Here is a 17,491-nt window from a genome sequence, read left to right as displayed (position 1 = left end):
AAGGAATGCAGCTGCCAAATGAATACATTTGTTGCTCATCAAATAGCCCCATAAAACTGGCAATGATGGGGCTTATTAAAAACCTTTCATTCTGCAACACCCCCCCCCCCTCCTGCATGCTCCATCCTGTCTCAGTATTGAAGCTAATGAAATGGGTAACCAATAGACAAAGAGATCTATTTAAGAGCAGATTAACTGTCTCAGGAACATGCATCCTAAGGATTGCAGCCTGGAAGACAAACAGGCAAGGGTTTGGGCAAATCGGCCCGTGTTTCAGTGTCGGTGTGTTGGGAATATTGGCATGGCTCCTTGAGAGACATAGCCAGTGTGGGATCCTGGCTAGGACTTTCTAAGTTAGTTTTAAGGGATCAGAAGGAGCTAGCAAAACATTCTTGAGTCAATTACACCCGTCTGGCCCTTAGTATGTGGGTTTTCCTACTGGTTACATCATCCTAGGACAGCAGGATGCTATATTGATTCACCTGCCTGTGATCAAGTAATGGGATTAGAAGAGGAGGCTAACCCAAAGAGTTTCTACTTCCTCAGCACATCTGAACATGACTGCAAGGAGTCACATATGTTTCTTTAAAAAATAACGACTCCTTTTTAAAGTGTCCCAGACATTTCTGAATTCCCTTAAGAGAAGTCCTGGCTCATGATCTCCAAAACTATTTCTGTCTTCTCATATTCTCATGCTGAATTCCACTGGCTGTGTTACGTCAGTTCCTCTCTGACCCCATTTGGGACCAGAAGGAAACAGCCCCTCTTACAGGCTAATGGGCATTTCCAGGTGTGTGGTGGTTACTGGAAGACCCATGGGAAGGCCTTCTTTTATTCTCTCTCCTCATTCCACCGAATAGACACAGGAATACTTACCCTTCCCCCTCACACAAGGCTGAGTATAGCTGAAGTGCCAGAAGGCTTTGGGTCACAAAAACTAGGGCAGGTCACTTTTCTTGTTGCCCCTTTGGGAGTAGATGTGGTATTGTCTCCTTTGAAAGTCTGTCAGGAGAAGTTGATGAAACATCTTTAGTCTCAGCTAAGATGTTTATGAACTTGTTTCTTCTACAAAGCAGCCATGTAGAGGACTTCATGGAATGGAAGGTCGCTGTGCCTATAACCTGGCTTTTCTGAAAGGGGTTTAAGCAGTCTGATCTAACTTACGAGGCAAGTTAGATCCCAAGAGAGAGCACACAGCAGCCTCAAGTGCTGAAATGTCCGTTCCTGCTTTCCCAGGAAGCATTTTCATTAGCCTGATTATTAGGATTATTTTTCAAGGAAAGCCAATGAATTGTTTGGACTTGTTTCCTGACCCACTTTAGGTTAATGGACGGTGTATTTGAACTGAATGGACTCTAAAGGGCTGCAAGGGCTGTGCACTCTACTTGCTTATTGGTGCATGTCTCAGATTGGGCTCCAAGAGAAACAGACTCTAAGACCAGGATGTTAAGTAACCCTGGATCTGATCCGAGGTAAGAGCAGCAGTAGGGCTGGGAAGTGGGATCAGGGATAGAATGAACAAGATATGGTAGTCAGCAGCTATTGCTACTGACAACTGGGAAACTTACTGCTGTGGGCAGCATAGAACATGTGCCATGGTCATGCTACCAAGGTCTGAGAAAGCTGGGTATTTGTTGTCTGACTCTGGTTGTTTACTGTTTGAATGTTATCCCTGTAAACTCTTCCTTCCGTCCTTTCCTCCTTCCTTCTCTTTCCTCCTTCCTTCTCTTTCCTCCTTCCTTCTCTTTCTTTCTTTCTTTCTTTCTTTCTTTCTTTCTTTCTTTCTTTCTTTCTTTCTTTCTTTCTTTCTTTCTTTCTTTCTTTCTTTTTTCTTCCTTCCTTCCTTCCTTCCTTCCTTCCTTCCTTCCTTCCTTCCTTCCTTCCTTCCTTCCTTTCTTGCTTTCTTGCTTTCCTCCTTCCTTCTCTTTCTTTCTTTGTTCTTTCTTTGTTTCTTTGTTTGCTTCTTTCTCTCTTTCTTTATTTCTTTCCTTCCTTCCTTCTTTTCTTCCTCCTCCTCTTCTTCTCTTTCTTCTTCCCTTCTCTTCCTCCTCTCCCTGTTTTTCTTCTTTCTTCCCTTTCTTCCCTTTGAGCAGAAGGTTTGCTTTGCTGCTGAGGTTGACCTCAAACTTGTAGTTTTCCTGCTTCATTCTCCAAGTGTCTGAGATCACAGCTGTGTGCTACCATGTTTGGGACAAAATGATTGCTCAGTCCTTCAGTTTATATAAAAGACATGGCGGTGGCATCGAAGCGTCAGGTGGTAGGCAGCCACCACCTTTCATGGGAATGGGGGATGCCATGGGAACGTGAATTAGGCATGATGCTATTGGCACAAACTTAACAAATTTGCATTCCAAAGTACTTTATACAGAATGTGCCCTGTACAGTGATTTTGTATTTGTCTTTTTGCCACACTCTCAGTTTTCTGAAGGCAAGGCAATGCCTTGATTTCATGTTATTGTCTGCACAAACCCAGCCTGGAACAGTTGCACAATGATCATCTACTTGCATGGATAAATGATTGAGGGAATAACTGATCAAAGTCTTGAAAATGTTTTAGACAAGAATTTAAGCTCAGATGTTTAGGAGGTGCAGGCATATGTCTTGAATGAGTGACATGATCCAGAAAGAAGAAAATAGGAAAGAGGCACTGTGGGACCGAAAAAATACATGTCTTGTCTCTGAGGTCAGTTGTCACTCACCTGCGGGTGATTGTCACCTTATGAGAATCAGGTCCCTGATTTCTAGACCTCCTTAAAAAAGAGAGAGCTAAGACTTGTTATTTGTATGTGAAACTTCCTGATTTTAATAAAATGTACATAATGGACTGGTCACATAGAACTTTCTGGAATTCTGAGAGAGAGAGAGAGAGAGAGAGAGAGAGAGAGAGAGAGAGAGCAAGCTATTGGCTTCCCAGATCCCCAGAGGTCTCCAAGTAGCATGATGGTTATAAATTAACAACATTGTAAAATAACAGATAAGTTCATATAATTATGGGTCCAGAATGGGTGGGTTCCAGTAATAACCACTCTGGGGAAACCCTTTCTTCTCATGTCTGTATGGCAAGCACATCAATGCCATATCTCTTGTGTGGTGAAAATTTGGATAGTGCCCTTTCTAGAACTCTCCATGCTCTTCTTAAAGTGATTTGCTCTGCTTATTCCAATACTCTTAGGCTCTCCTCTCACTGCTACTATAGGCCTTCTAGATTTCTTCCGATTGTCAGGATCCCATCTCATGGCCTTGGTCACAATCTCCTGGTAAGCATCAGGCGCTTGGAAGTTTTCAGAGTAGTATACTCAGCTGTGATTTGTGTTCTTTCTTTCAATTATTGTATCTGGACAGGGTTGCTAGAATAGGTTCATGGCTCAGCATGACAAATAGGAAATTAGTTTCTTTCTTCTTTTCCTGAGGTATTGACATACCAGGGAAGGCAGGGCCTCTATCATAGTAGTACAAGTGCTGGGAAGCAGTGGTATTTCTTTGTTTACCAAGTTTCACTCCTTTTTCTCCTGGGCACGTAATAACACTATGTTTCTCAGACTCCCCTAAAGTTAAGTGAGATCATGTGACTGAGTTCTGACCAATGGAATACAGGCAGAAGTGGAACAGATCAGTTCTTAGGATGGCCCATAAATCTCTCTCATACAATTCTAAAACCTCCATCTTGTTTATTATCAACAGGCTAAATGAAGAGAACTCTGGGAATGTGGAGCTCCAAGATAGAAAGAACCTGGGTCCTTGAGTGACTATAAAGAGCAGAAATCCCAATTCTCCAACTGATGTGTTATATTGTGATGTTGGAGTTCTTTGAATGGCTCAGCTGGAGAAGATGAAAGAATGAAGGCAATTCCAAGGGAGGGGGAGGAAGAACATGGGATGGGTATTTGTAATTGCTATCTGCTTAAACTTCACCATTCAGGAAGGGAAGCTAGTCACACAGAATGTGATCTGGCTCAGGTTTTCCAGGGGGAATAGACATACAGGTTCCTAAAGGCCAGGGATTAGAGACACCCTCAAGGAGGTTGTCATACTTGGCAGGTAACCTCTACTCTACCCATGGCTATGCTTGTCACTGTGTCAAATGACCATTAACCTCCAGGGATGTGCTCCTCTGGGTGATGGTTGCAAGCCCAGGGGATGCAGAGGTGTGTTTAGGCATTCCTCGGCAGGCTCAAACCTCCCAGCTGCTGACCTTCTGAGGTGGAAGTTGGTAGAACACTATTGCTTATTCCTTCTTTATCAGGCTAAATGAATCACCCTGTAGGATCCTTTTATTTTTGAGTGTGGCCACCTCTAATATGTGTGTGTGCTTCAAGTATTCTAAAATTAAGTAGTTTCAAGGTAGCATTTGTGTCCAGGTATACAAGAGTGACTGGAGCCATGCTGAGGGTCATTTTTCTTGCTTACTCTTTGAATAGTTGATATGTTAATAGTGGCACTGGGTAGTAGGAACATGGATTGCTGTGCATATGGTAGGGCATGGGTGACTAGGCGTCTCCAAAGAATTAAAGGTAATAATCTTGAAGAACAGTGTATACCAAGCTATCTAAGCTAAGAATCACGATTAGCTTTCTGAATGTACCGCAACTGATCCAACGATGTTTTATCAGGCTCTCTAAACTGTTGGGATCTCTGACCTTGACATCTCTTTGTAAAAGAACTCATTTCTTCCTGTGGGTTGGAGTGTACCCTTCAGAGCAGAGAAAAAAAAATCACATCAGAGCAAAGGTCTCTGAGGGAGGAGGGAGGGTCTACAAAGCTGTTGGTAATGTTTTATTCCATCTTTAAATGTTCATTAGTGTGAGACTCAATGGTTTGTTTACCCTACAAGGTATTCATAAAACTCTGATGCATGAGGCACTGGAAGAGATGGATGAAAGAATAAAACTATCTTCCATGCTCTCAAAGGCTGCAGCTAGGATGCTGTTATTATACCACACACACACACACACACACACACACACACACACACACACACACGAGGTGTTGTACAGTGTGTGAAGAACCTTTTGTGAATGTTATATGGCCATTCACATTTTACTCTGTATCAGCTTGTTGATTCCAAACTGAAGCCCAGAGAGGTTAAATAACTTTCCTAGACTCACCCAGAAAGGCAATAGGCTATGTTTGAACTTGAATCTTTTGTCAAAACTTCTAAGCTTCAAGTCAGGGAGACATATGCATGTACATGTGGCAGGAGGGGTTGTAGAAATTTTAGAGAAGAAAGGAGTGTGCTAAGTGTAGACTACTAAGGGGTCTTGACCACGAAAGTGGTGCTGATGCAGAGGAAGTACCGTCCTGATTTCCCTGCCTCCTTTCTCTAACCCTTCCCCGGCTCTGTTACAGCAGTGAACTCTCTACAGCATAAATCCACCTAAGTCACTTTCATGCTTAAAACCCTTCCTTGGCTTCCCATTGAGGGGATTCTGAGGATCGACATCACTGATGTGTGGATTCACCTGGCAGTGGCACCACAGGGGAGGAGGATGTTTGCCTCCTCCAGGATTGGGCTACTGCTGATAGATGTGATGGAGAGGATTGAATTCAGGAAAGAAACAAAGAAAAGACAGAAAGAGAGGGAGGGAGAGACTGGTGACCTGAGTTCCTAATGAAAGTGAGGAATGGCTACAGTGGATGCCTAGGCGTGCAGAATGGATTGAGAAGAGTCCGGGGAGAATAGGACGTGGGCTCTGCCTTCGGAGGAGCCAGCTTCAGATGATGCTAAAGTGCATCGAGTGACTCTCCCAGTGGCTCACTGGGAGCATCAGCTGCCTCTCCTCCCAAAGATGTCTGTGGCCCACCCCTGCCTCCTGTGAATATCTCACCTTGCAGAGATCTGAGAGGAAGCTGTACAAAGAGAGATGGTTTTGAGAATGCTCTTCTGATGATTATAGAAGGGGGCATGAGCTAAGGACCTCAGGTGGCTTTCAGAATCTAGAAATGGTAGGAGGGCAGATGATTCCCCAGAGCCTTCAGAGGGAGTACATGATGCTTACTTGCCTTAGACTGTCAACCCGCTGAGCTGTCTGCATGTGTGGTTATCTGTTGTGCTAGCCATCAGAGACTAACACAATGACAATGGAGGAGACTTTTGTATGACCATTTACATTTAGATTCTGTTCTACAACTAACTCAAAACCAACTCATTGTCTCCAGCGCTCAACTTGTACTTTTCTAGCCAACTCCATGTGGCACTATTTAAAATATTTATTATTCTATTTAAGTGTGTGTGTGTGTGTGTGTGTGTGTATGTGCACACACATGCACAAATGCACATGCAGATGTAGATGTCTACAGAGCGCAGAAGAGGGAATTAGATCTCCTGGATCTAGCATTGCAGTTGTGAGCCACTTGATGTGATTTCTGGGAACTGAAATTGGGTTGCTGAAAGAGCAGCAAGCTTTCATTAACTGACAAGCCATTTCTCCCGCCCCAAGAAGATGCAGGATGTTTTGAGAGGAGGTATGATGTTCTGATTGGAAATCAGAAGCCATGGAAAAGATCTACATGGAAAATGAAAAAGGCTGTTCTTCCGTTATTAAGAAAAGGAGCAAGAACAAGGAGAAGGAGGGAAAAGAACGAGAAGAAGAGGAAGAGGAGAACTTCGGGAAGGCAGAAGGATGCCGTCGCGATGTGATGCAGCCGAAGGCTTTAACGTCAGGTGTGATTCTGTGCAGTGATTTTGTGCCGTTTTTTTCGTTTTATGGGATGTGTTTCCTTGCCATGGACCCACCAATATTTTTGTCAAAATATTCCACATTCTTGAGTTCATTGGTGGGATTTGGAAATCACAGATTGGGTTTTACCAGTAAATCAACTTAATATAGAACAAAGATGGTGTCAAAGAGAGGAGAGTACGGTGGGGGAGACATCCATGCCTGAATCCACCCATTCTATCTTCATGCATCTATAATCTATCATCTATTCCCACCTCCCTCCCTCTGTCTCTCTCCCTTTATCCTTCCCTCCTTCCCTCCCTTCCTTCCTGTTTTCTTCCTTTCCTTCTGTCCATTCCTTCCTTCCCCTTTCCTGTCCTCTCCCTCTCTTCCCTCCATACACTCATCTACCCACGTTCACTCAGTAATTCATTTGTTCAACAAATATTTGCTAAACATCTGTTATATATTTGCTAAACATCTGTTATATATTTACTAAACAACTGCTATATATCGGCTCTGTTTTAGATCTGGTTTAACAAATTGAACAAGAAAGCCAGGGAGCCCACTCTCAGGGGCTTCTAATGTATAAAAGGCAGATCACAATTAATTAACTTATTAGAGTATAGTGAAAAATTCAAGCTTTAAACAACACCATGGTGATAGGAAAATTGGCCGGAATGACCCATGAGCTTCTGGAGATGCTCGCATCTTTGCCTTCTGGCTCACTGTAGGGGCACAGATATTACAGATGGAAGCTGCCACACCCCAGCTTTCCATGGGCTCTGGGACTCCAAGATGCAGGTTTGTGTGCCTCGCAGTCAACACTTTACTTTCTAAGCTGCCTCTCCAGTGCTCATTTAAACTTTTAATTAACAGAAAAGAATTTCAATATATATACTATAATGCAAATAAGCAAGGGCTTTATCTCCACATAGAGAAATGTAATGTGCCCAGTGCTGACTTCCATGGTGAATCTGCATGATGTCACCCCACACGCCAGCCACGGGGGCCTTTGCTTTGTCCCCGTCCCTTAAAGCTCCAGACTTTACTACATTAGGACTGACCACTTGCTCTTTCCTCTGCAGGCTGTGTGTTTTTATATCTAAGTTACAAATATCTATCATCACTGAGAGCTCAACTCATATGCCACCTGCTCTCAGGAACCTCCTGATCATCCTACTTCAGAAGACTATCTGAATCTCTATCCCTGGGCCTCAAATTTCAACATGCTATTGTGCTTATCTGTTTAAAATGCAGACTTCCAGGCCCCACACTCAGATTTCAAATTGAATCAGCCTGGAGGAGGCCCTGAGAACTTAGAACCTCAGCAGTTCCCAGGTTGTATTGATGCTATGTGCCCAGGAACCACAGTTCAAAAGCCCTGCTCTATAATTCCAGCCAGTTTCCCTATCACCATGATGTTGTTTAAAGCTCGAATTTTTCACTATACTCTAATAAGCTAATTAAATGTGGTCTGCCTTTTATACGTTAGAAGCCCCTGAGAGTGGGTTCCCTGGCTTTCTTACTCAGTGTTAATCCAGACCCAGAATAGAGCCAGGTATATAACAGATGTTTAGCAAATATTTGTTGAACAAATGAATTACTGAGTGAATACATGAGTAGATGAATGTATGGAGGGAAGAGAGGGAGAAGACAGGAAAGGGGAAGGAAGGAATGGAAGGGAGGAAAGAAAGAAAACAGAAAGGAAGGAGGGGAGGGAGGAAGGGAGGGAGGGAAGGAGTGAAGGAAGGAGGGAGAGAGACACAGGGAGGGAGCAATAGATGAAGGGTGATCAATGCATAAAGAATGGGTGGATTCAGGCATGGATGTCTCCCCCACTGTACTCTCCTCTCTTTGGACACCATCTTTGTTCCATATTAAGTTGATTTACTGGCAAAACCAATCTGTGATTTCCAATATCCCACCAATGAACTCAAGAATGTGGAATATTTTGCCAAAAATGTTGGTGGGTTCATGGCAAGGAAACACATACCATGAAATGAAATATAGCACAGAATCACTGCACAGAGTCACACCTGATGGAATAAGAGGACGAGGAACAGTGTTACAAACGAGGAGGAAGGTGGGAACCCACTGAGGTTGGCCTCCAGTCTCCACATGTATGCACAGCACTCCCTCCATCAAGGTCAGCTGTACAGTGCTGCCAAGGTGAGGTGCAGGGCCTGCTCTCCTGCGGGCTGCAGCTGGAGGGGCAGGGGCAGCTCTCCTGCTCTCATGCCTCCAGGGTCAGCTCTCCCATGACATCTGCACAGCCCTCAGATCTTGACACGTCCCCAGGGTGGAAGCCCTGCCCAGAGTTGTCTGCCTGGCCTTTGGCGGTAGCTGTTGCAGGGCTACAGACCCAGACATGGCTCTCAATGGCCGCACAGGCCAGGACCATGGTCCCATGTGACATCACCAGCTACTCGCATCAGACAGTTCCTCACTACCCTTCAGTCTCCAGTTCTGCCCCTCTTCATTGTGCCTGCATCCTTCTGTTTCTCTTTCTCATCTATTTCTCTACCACTTGCTTGCTCCTCTTAGTGGTACCCGTGGTCTCAGTGTCTGGGATCATCTCAGGAGTGATCTCAGGAGGGCTATGTCCTGCTTGTGCCTTATGGGGCCAGGCAGGGGTCATCCCAGGCATGGTCTGTCCCATAGGCCTGCATGGTGCTAGACTGGTGGTTATCTCAGGTCTCATGATGCCAGTCTGGTGGTCATCTAGGGCTCACTCCTTGCCAAGCCCACCTGAGTGGCTCTATGAAAGGATTGCCTGTCTCAGTCCCCAGCCCAGCCCACAGTCCCAGGTGTGATTCTTGTCTCTGGTTTACTCCCTGTCCTGCGAGACCATTCAGGCCTATGTGGTGCTAGACTGGTACTTGTTTTAGGCTAGCTCCCTGTCCAGGTGCCCCGGTGCTGGTCTGGTGGCTGTCTAGTGCTTGCACCCCACCCAGCCTGCATCCAAGTGGCCTCATGCTAGAGTGGTCTGACTCAGGTTCACTCCTGCCTGAGGCTCATGGTTCCAGATGGGGTTCTTCTAGTCTCTGTCTTGCTCCTGGTCCTGGAAGCCCTTTAGGGCCTGCGCAGCACCCGACTGGTGGTCATCTTAGGCTAGCTCCTTGTTTGGGCTCTCTGGAACTGGATTGGTAGTTGTCTAGGCTCGTTTTTTCCCCACCAGGGAATGTTAGGGTACTAATCATTCAGACGTTCGTAGATCAGAACACTGAGCATAGACTTATCTCTCTGCCTCTCTCCTCTCTGCCACCTACTATGCACATGTGACACAGCAGCAGCCACACCTGTAATGTCTCTAGGGACAAGGCAGTTATGAATCTCTTGAGTAGTGTGAGAGATCATTGTGGGTCAGAATCAAGGGCTTAATCCCATCACAATGCTCATTGCTTCTCTCTGAGTCTGTCTCCCTATCTGTATCAGGATGAGGAGGGCAGGGTACAACCAGCCAATCTGCATCCTGGCTCCAGACTGCTGATGTCTGTGGGGAAGATTAGCCTCTCTCTGCAGGCCTACGCTCTCTGGGAGCCTGCTTCACTTCCTCTCCTCCTCTTGATTTCACAATGGGCATTCCTGCCTGGGGCCGGGCAGGAAGAAAGAGGCACATGGGTGGCTCTTGAATTGTCCATTGATGTCAAATTGCATTTTTGAATCCAGAGCAATGTCAAGAGCTCGAATTCCTGCTCCAGTGAGAGTTTTCTTTAGAGTTATTGTCCTGGTGCTGTGCCCGCAGACAGAATAGCAAAGTCATGGGTACAGAGTTTATGTTTACGTGTAGGATGGAAGTGGAGAAAGACCAAGCCTGTACCAGTGGGCAGCAAAGGGCTTGCTGAGCCCTTTATCTTGAGTGCATTGCCTTCTCTGAGCCCCGCTTTTCTCATTAGTAAAACGCAACATTATTTAAACCATGTTAAACAGATGGCAGGTGCCAAGTGTCTGGCACACAGTAGGTGCTCAACAAACATGTTTGCCTGCCATCCTTTCCTTGGGAACAGGCAGACAGTTCCCTTTCCTCAGCCAGCAAGCCCCACTGTGCCTACAACTCTGGGTTTGTTTGTAGTAATTAGACTTCGGCAGCCAACAGTATCCAAACCTGCAGTGTTATCGGTTCCTCAAGCTGTTTCAGTTGATATACAGTTGGGTGGTAGATGACAGCTTGTTTATCCAGTGAGGCTGTAAAATATCCTGTGGAGTAAACACACAGAAAAGCCCATTTGTCTTGTCTTTTGCCATCACCCCCACATGGTCAGAAGGGAGGCTTTTCTCCCATCTTCCTGGAGGCTTTGTCCTCCGGCGTCTATTGCTGGACCCTTGTCTGCCCTTGCCTGCCAATGCCCGAGCTGTCACAGCCCTTTCACTGTTCAGAAATGTTCAAGCTGTGCGGACCTCTTCCAAGCTTCCACCCCTAACCTAGGCTGCTGCCTAGAGTCCCACTTTAGACACAACCCTTCAGATGCTCTCCCACCTGCACAGCATGCCAGACAGAAACTACCTTCCTTCCCACACCGAGTGCCTCTGGCTTCCTGGTTCCAGTCACTGGTAAGTCTGGGTATTCATTCCCTGAACTCTGAACCCCAGTGCCCCCTCTAGGTATCTTACCCTCCCTTGCATGCACATTCCCACCGAAGGCCCTGGCCTTGTTCTCTCTAAGCTTTCTACCATGGGTTGGTGGGATCACTCAGCGCATGCGCACTTAGCACCAAGCCCAATGACCTGAGCCAGATTGTTTTTGAACCCACTTGATGTAAAGAGAAAACTAATGCCCACGAGTCATCTTCTTATGTGCACATATGTACCAAGGCACATGTGTACTGTGGCATGCACACTCATGCCCCAAACAAACAAACAAACAAACAAACAAACAAATACAAAACTAAAAAGAAGTAAAACATCCCCCCCTCCCAGCCTTAGCTCTAGCCAGGACCTCGATGAAGAAAAGCTCTCTTGTATTTCTACCATCTACTCCTTCCTTCTGCCGGGCAGTGGCCAGAGGGTTGCTTCTAGAACAGACCCAGAATGATGGGTCTGAACAGGTGGAAGAAGAAACTTATATGGGCCAGAAAAATGAACCCCGGGCTAGTTGGTCTTTTTTTTTTTTTTTTGAGACAGGGTTTCTCTGTATAGCCCTGGCTGTTCTGGAACTCACTCTGTAGACCAGGCTGGCCTCGAACTCAGAAATCCACCTGCCTCTGCCTCCCAGAGTGCTGGGATTACAGGCGTGCACCACCACAGCTTGGCTCTTTAATTCCAGTTTTAACACTATCTTTATACCAGAAGATAGAAAGGCCACCCATGGGCATAGGTAGATTACTATATTCCTGAAATCAATCTGTAGATTTAGAGTAATTCCTATAAAAATTCAAATGATATCCTTTACAGGATTAGAAAAAAAACAACTTACATATAAAATTTTTTAGAAAACATGTTCTTTTATTGAAAAGGTAAGTAAAAACATTTTATGATAAAATTGAAGATTTACATGGAAAATATTTCTGATAAAATAGAAGAGATATATAGAAAAACACGTTAAAATTGACAATTTTCATGGAAAATTAAAGAGTAAAGTGGTAGACATAAAAACATTGCTAAATTAATTGAAAAAGGAAGTAGAAACATTTTTTGATAGAATTGAAGGTTTACATGGAAAATATTTCTGATAAAATTGTAGAAAAATGTAGAAAAACATGTTAAAATAGAATATTTTCATGAAAAATCTTATATAGATATAATATTGGCAGGCATAAAAGTATTCCTAAATTGATTGAAAGTGGAATTATAAACATTTTCAGGTAGAACTGAAGATTTATATGGAAAATATTTCTGATAAAATTCAAGAAACATATAGAAACACGTTAAAATTGACTATTTCATGGAAAATTATACAGGTAAAATGGTAGACATAAAAAAACTTTTCTAAATTAATTGAAGGTAGAATTAAAAACATTTTGTGATAAAATCAGAAATTTACATGGAAAACATTTCTGATAAAATAGAAGAGATATATAGAAAAACATGTTAAAATAGAAGATTATCATGAAAAATCATGCTGATAAAATGGTAGACATAAAAACATTACTAAATCAATTGAAACTGGAATTACAAACATTTTCTGATAAAATTGAAGATTTGCATGAAAAATATTTCTGTTAATCTGTGTCTTTTTATTGGGGAATTGAATCCATTGATGTTAAGAGATAGTAAGGAGTAGTGATTGTTGCTTCCTGGTTTTTTAATGTTATTTTTGTTTGTGTGGTTATCTTCTCTTGGGTTTGTTGGAAGAAGATTACTTTTTTTGCTTTTTCTAGGGTGTAGTTTTCCTGCTTGTGTTGGCGTTTTCCATCTATTATCCTTTGTAGGGCTGGATTTGTGGACAGATATCATGTAAATTTGGTTTTATTATGGAATATCATCTCATCTGTGAACAGTGATGTTTGACTTCTTCCTTTCCGATTTATATCCCGTTGATCTCCTTTAGTTGTCTTATTGCTCTAGCTAGAACTTCAAGTACTATATTTAAGAGATGGGCAGGCTTGTCTTGTTCTTGATTTTAATGGAATTGCTTTAAGTTTCTCTCCATTTAATTTTAAGTTAGCTATTGGCTTGCTGTAAATTGCCTTTATTGTGTTTAGTTATGCACCTCTTATTCCTGATCTCTCCAAGGCTTTTAACATGGAGGGGTGTTTGATTTTGTCAAAGGCTTTTCCAGCATCTAATGAGATAATCATGTGATTTCTTTCTTTCAGTTTGTTTATATAGTGGATTACTTTGATGGATTTTTTTTTTATATTGAACCATTGCTGAGTCCCTGGGATGAAACCTGCTTGGTCATGGTGGATGATGTGTTTGATGTGTTCATGAGCCAGTTTGTGAGTATTTTCACATCAATGTTCATAAGAGAAATCAGTCTGAAGTTCTCTTTCTTTGTTGAGTCTTTGATTGGTTTAGGTATCATGGTGACTGTGGTCTCAAAGAATGAATTTGGCAGTGTTCCTTCTGCTTCTATTTTGTGGAATAGTTTGAGGAATATTGATAATACCTCTTCTTTGAAAGTTTGGTAGAATTCTGTGTGAAAACCTGGATTTTCATTGGTTGGGAGACTTAATGACTGCTTCTGTTTCTTTAGGGATTATAGGTCAGTTTAAATAGTTTACCTAATCTTGATTTAACTTCTGCAAATTGTGTCTGTCTAGAAAGTCATTCATTTCCTTTAGATTTTCAAATTTTGTGGAATACAGGCTTTTGGAGTAAGGCCTAATGATTCTTTGAATTTGTTGTCTATTGTTATGTCTCCTTTTTAATTTCTGATTCTGTTAATTTGAGTACTGTCTCTCTTCATTTTAGTTGGTTTAGCAAAGGGTTTGTCTACCTTGTTGATTTTCTGAAAGAACTAGCTCTTGGTTTTGTTGATTTCTTTGAATAGTTCTCTTTGTTTCTAATTGGTTGATTTTAGCCCTGAGTTTGATGATTTCCCGCCTCGATATGTTTGTTTTTTTCCCGTCTAGAGCTTTCAGGTTTACTTTTAATTCCTTAGTATGAGAATTCTCCAACTTCTTTGTGAAGGCACTTAGTGCTATGAACTTTCCTCTTAGCAGTGCTTTCTTAGTGACCCCTAAGTTTTGGTGTGTTATGCTCTCATTTTCATTGAATTCTAGAAAGTCTTTAATTTCTTTCTTTACTTCTTCCCTGACCTAGCCATTGAGCAGGGAGTTGTTCAGTTTCCATGAGAATGTAGACTTTCTGTTGTTTCTGCTGTTCTTGAATTCCCACTTCAATCCATGGTGATCTGCTAGGATGTAATGGGTTATTTCATTCTTCTTGTATCTTTTGAGGCTTGCTTAGAAACTGATTATGTGGTCAATTTTGGAGAAGGTTCTGTGAGGTAATGAGAAGATTTTTTTTTCATGTGTGTTTGGGTGAAATGTTCTATGGATATCTGTTAGGTCCATTGGAATAATAACCTCTGTTATTTTATTATTTCTCTGCTTAGTTTTTGTCTGTTAACCATTCTGATAGGGGTAAAGGTAGTTTTAATTTCATTTCCCCAATGGCTAAGGATGTTGAGTAGATTTTTTTTTAAAGTCTCAGTCACTTGCATTTCTTCTTTTAAGAACTCTCCATTCCCATGCACCAGTTCTCAGTTGGATTGTTTGTTTTCTTGGTGTTTGGATTTTCAAGGTTATTTTGCATTCTAGACACTGACCTTCTATCAGATTTATAAGCGATAAAGGTTTTTTTTTTTTTTTAACTCATTCTGTTGGCTGCCTCTTCGTTTGAATGATGGTGTTATTTGTTGTTCAGAAGCAGTTTAGTTTCACGAAGTCCTATTTGTCAGTTGTTTGTCTTAACGTCTGCATTACCACAGCCCTTTTCACAAAGTCCTTTCCTGTGTCTGTAAATTGAAGCACAGTCCCTACATTCTCTTCTGGATTGAGGGTATCAGGTCTTATGTTGAAGTTCTTGGTTCATTTGGAGCTGAATTTGATGTAGGCTGAGGAACAAGAGTCTCCTTTTATTTTTCTACATGTAGCTATCCAGTTTTATCAGCATAATTTGTTGAAGATTCTGTCTTTTTTCCAGTGTATATTGTTGGTCTATTTGTCAAAACTCATGTAGCTATATGGGTGTGGGCTTATATCAGGGTCCTAAATTTTATTTCATTGAACAGTGTGTGCTTTTTATGCCAGTACTATGGTGTTTTTATTACTAGAGCTCTGTGGTATAACTTGAAATCAGGAATAGCTGTTCCTCTGGCAGTATTTCATTGTTAAGGATTGTTTGGACTAGCCTGGGTCTTTTGTGGTTTCATATGAATTTTTCAAATAAATTTTCTAAAAAATTGGATCAGAATGTTGATGGAGATTGAATTTACATCTGTAAATTGCTTTTGGCAGGATGGTCATGTCCACAATATTAATCTTAACCCATGAGCATGGGAGGTCTTTCCATATTCTGAGATTTTCTTTAGTTTCTTTCTTCAATGTATTAAAGTTTTCATTGTGCAAGACTTTCAGTTGCCTGGCTAGATGTATTCTAAGTTTTGTTGTTGAATTTGTTTGTCTGTTTGTTTTTTGTTTGGAGACTATTGTGACTGGTATTGTTTTCCTGATTTCCTTCTCTGCATATTTAACATTGGTATATAGGAAGGTTAAATCCATAGGTAAACTGATGGGCTTTGAAATAACCATTCTGTCAGAGGAAAAAGACCCAGAAAAACAAATGCTGTTTGCTTTCTCTCCTTTGCAGATGCTAGCTTTGGATCTTTAGAGATGTGTGTTTAAGCTGGAGTGCCCACAGAAGGCAGGAAATGAGTGAGGAACTGTGGGAAGGCAGATTTCAAGAAAAGTAAGAGCAGAGCACAGGTGATATGAAGGGGGAAAGAGGAATAACTGACCAGGAAAACGTAAACGGGGTGCATAAGAGGAGGGCAGGGCAAGGAGGGGGTCACTAACATTAAGACCTTTGAGCCGGGGCGGTGGTGGCGCTCGCCTGTAATCCCAGCACTCTGGGAGACAGAGGCAGGCAGATTTCTGAGTTTGAGGCCAGCCTGGTCTACAGAGTGAGTTCCAGGACAGCCAGGGCTGCACAGAGAAACCCTGTCTCAAAAAAAAAAAAAAAAAAAAAAAAGACCTTTGAACATGGAAGTATTCTATGATGAGGGAACAATACCTTCCTTCCCAAGACACCATAAGCTATAAAATGAAAATCCCAGTGCCAGATCTTGGTTGCCTCTTTTTGGGTTAGTTGGTGGAACCTCATAGAATTTATACAGCCGATTGTTGCTGATCTAGGTTACTCTTCAGAGCTTGATCCTGTTATTGAGAACACCACACACTTAGGTCATAGAACACACAGAAATCACACTAGTACTTCTCTGGAAGCATACTCCTTCACAGATCTGGAAAGTTCCATTCCTACTACCAGGAGAGAAAAGCCATATTTTCCTGAGTTGTGACTTTTTTTCCACATTGATTTTATTTATTCTTCTCTTGTCCATTCCATCCTGGCTACAGTGTCATCTTTCACTCTTCCCAGTCCCCTGAACCTTCCATCCCCATAGCCACTCCTCCTCTGCCATTTTTAAATGATAAATAATAATACTAAATTAATAAAGAGAACTTTTAAATATAAAGAGAAATTTAAAATTAGAATGGATATGAGTCACAGAATAAGAACTTATCAACTGTAGCAACAGAGAGAGAGAAAGAGAGAGAGAGAGAGAGAGAGAGAGAGAGAGAGAGAGAGAGAGAATTTATCTTTGTACAACTCTAAATTCACACCTGAAGTTCCACAGTGATTTCATAATTGTCAGACAAAGGACTGGGTTAGACTTCCTGAAGCTCCAAACATGACTGTCTTGCCCATAGCATATCCTCAGAAATTAGCTGTTGAGTGGCAGCCATTGCCATCTAGGTTCTGGGCTTTGGTCTCTTTTTTTCCTGTTTTTTTTATTTCTTTTTTAAATTATTTTTTAATTCAATATATTCTTTTTTACATTTCAAATGATTTCCCCTTTACAGGACCCCCCCCCCTCCGTAAGTCCCATAAGCCCTCTTCCCTCCCCCTGTTCCCCAATCAACCCCTTTCCTGTCCTGGTATTCCCCTACACTGTTGCACTGAGCCCTTCTAGGACCAGGAGCTTTTCCTTCCTTCTTCTTAGGCATCATTGGGTACGTGAATTGTTTCCTGGGTATTTCAAGCTTCTGGGCTAATATCTGCTTATCAAAACCTGGGATTTCACCTCACACCAGTCAGAATGGCTAAGATCAAAAACTCAGGAGAAAACAGGTGTTGGCAAGATGTGGAGGAAGAGGAATACTCCT

At 42.3% G+C, this 17,491-nt stretch overlaps 1 pseudogene; it reads right to left on the bottom strand.

Moving 5' to 3' along the window:
* Nucleotides 1-9,839: 9,839 nt before the first annotated feature.
* LOC127686563 (uncharacterized) lies at nucleotides 9,840-9,980 on the bottom strand (annotated as a pseudogene).
* Between the last annotated feature and the right edge of the window lie 7,511 nt (nucleotides 9,981-17,491).

The sequence above is a fragment of the Apodemus sylvaticus genome, chromosome 5 (genome assembly GCF_947179515.1).
Source record: "Apodemus sylvaticus chromosome 5, mApoSyl1.1, whole genome shotgun sequence".
Taxonomy (NCBI): Eukaryota; Metazoa; Chordata; class Mammalia; order Rodentia; family Muridae; genus Apodemus; species Apodemus sylvaticus.
Note: the sequence above shows the minus strand (reverse complement) of the source record. Positions and strands in the feature narration are given on the sequence as shown.